This window comes from Pteropus vampyrus, unplaced genomic scaffold, assembly GCF_000151845.1.
Source record: "Pteropus vampyrus isolate Shadow unplaced genomic scaffold, Pvam_2.0 Scaffold74, whole genome shotgun sequence".
NCBI classification, from domain to species: Eukaryota; Metazoa; Chordata; class Mammalia; order Chiroptera; family Pteropodidae; genus Pteropus; species Pteropus vampyrus.
The window spans coordinates 4,914-7,356 of NW_011888855.1; positions in this window are offsets into that span (position 1 = coordinate 4,914).

Sequence of the window (2,443 nt, forward strand, 5' to 3'; positions counted from 1 at the left end):
TGCTTGGGTCCTTTAAGAGGAATATATGGGAACCAGCAGCCCTCTGTCTCACCTGGACACGTTCCCCAGTGACTGTCACAGCCAGAAGTTATGGGGACTTCCCTCCTGGCACTGGAAACCTGGGCCAGGGAGCCCAGTCTGCGGCTAGGACTCCTCATTTCTCAAAAGAAGATCTCTACAGCCGAGATATCCCTCCCATTTCTTAACCGCCATTCATGAGTGTAGGACCTGCTTGTTCTGTGACTTCACCCCTCCTACAGTCTCCACGCAGCTTCCTCTGTATATCCTTACTTGTAGGACTTCTGTTCAGGTCTTCTTCAAGTAGTTCTCAATGATGGTTATTCTCTAGTTTAGTTGTAATTTTGGTGTAGTCTTGAAAGGAGGCGAGCACAGTATTTACCTATTCCACTTACTTCACTGGAAGTCCTCCTTAGCTTTTGTTTGGCTAAGAATGTCTTAATTTCTTCTTCACTTTGAAGGATAGTTTTGCCAAATATAGAATACTTAGCTGACAGCTTTTTTTCTTTCAGGGGTCAGCCCATTCCCTTCTGGTCTCCATGATTTCTGATAAGAAGTCTGCTGTTAACCTCACTGAGCCCATGTACATGATGAGTTGTTTCTCTCTCATGGTTTCAAGAGTCTTTCTTTGTCTTTGTCTTCTAACAATTTGATTCTATTTCTCTGTATGGATATGAACAGTTCTCAACAACTGTTTCTTTAAATTTTCCTACTGCACCGTTCTCTCCTCTCATTCTTGAATTTCCGAAAGTCTGTGTTGCTATGCTTGATGGTGTCTCACTGATCTCATAGGCTCCGTTTATTCTTCATTCTTTTTTCTTTTTTCTCTTTAGACCTGATAATCTGAATGGACCAATGATCATATTCACTGTTTGTTTGTTTGTTTGTTTGTTTGTTTGTTTGTTTTAATTCTACCTTCTTAAATCTACTATTATAACACTTTAGTGAGCTTTTAATTTCAGTTATTATACCTTTCAACTCCAGAATTTCTGGGAGTTCTTTTTGTAATATCTACATATTTGATGATACTCTGTATTTATTTGTACATTGTTCTCCTAGTTTCCTTTAGCTCTTTGTCCATGGCACCCTTAGCTGTTTGAGAATATTTAAATTAGCTGATTTAAAGTCTTTGTCTGATAAGGCTAATTTCTGTGCTTTCTCAAGAACGGTTTCTGTTTATTTCTTCTGTGAATGTATTAAACTCTCCTCTTTTCGTGCCCTTTAATTTTTTGTTGAAAACAGGACATTTCGAACATTATAATGCGCTATCTCAAAAAATCCAATTCTTCTCCCTTTTCAGCATTTGTTTTTGTTGTACGCTATAGGATTTAGTAATTTGTTTAGTGAGTTTTATAAACTATTTTTGCAAAGTCTGTATTTTTGTCTCAGCTTTCAGGCTTTAGAGATAATAAAGGGCAGTGGCACTAGTAACTATAATTCTGAGAACCTATAATAAGCAGACGACTTTAGGTTGTCTATTTAATTTAATTTTCACAAATATTTTGTAGTAAACATCAATAGTCCAATTTTACAAATGAAGTAACTAGGGTTCAGATTGGTCACTTACACAAGGTCAAGTCTAAATAAGATTTCCACCCAACTCTGTTTAGCTTCAAGGTCAAGAGTATGTGCTATGCTACCTTTATTTTTGGAAAAATCTTGGTGTGAGAGAACTCAGCTGGGTGGAAGCTGACAAGAAAGTGGGCAGGATGGGTCAGTGCCAGGGGAAGATGAACTCTTGGTTATAGCAGAGTTGTATTTTGAATCCTTGAACACTTGGGGACTGAATTGAATTCCAGTGGAATTGAGCTCTGAGGTCAGTGTGTCTTGGATGGGAGCCTTCTCATTTAAGCAGGTAAAAAGAGGAAGCAGAAAGATGTAGAAGGGTGACAGTCTGGAAGACTCTGAAAGATGACCTGTTGGCTTTGCCTACACACTTGATATAGTGGTCTCTCCAATGTGGACAACACAAACAAAACCCAACATTATCATTCCCCTTTAAAATGTAAGGAGAGCCAATTCTTCCTAGGTTGACCCATTGAAACTCCCCCAGTTTTCCTCTCTACCTCCCCCTGGGAGAGTATCCACTGGGGTGGCTAAGAGACAAAGAGAAGTTTTCAGGAGGCTTTCATCCCTGGGAGGTTTAATTGGCAGAGACAGGGGATAAAGGTGTGGCAGAGGAAGGGTCTCCAAGGAGTTATGAAAAAGGAGTAGCAGAGCTGAGAACAATAGGTGGCACTGAGGAGTGGCAGAGTATAAAACCCCTCATTCTAGCCCTGGACCTGGCCCAGCATGGGGGTCTCCTCCACAGGTGAGAGGCTTTGTGCTGCTCCCAGCAGGAAGCCCTTCCCCTACAGGCCCAACCCAGGCCCCCTTGTTTCCTTTTATATGTGTGTTCTATGATGATGGTTTCTAGAAAGCTTTT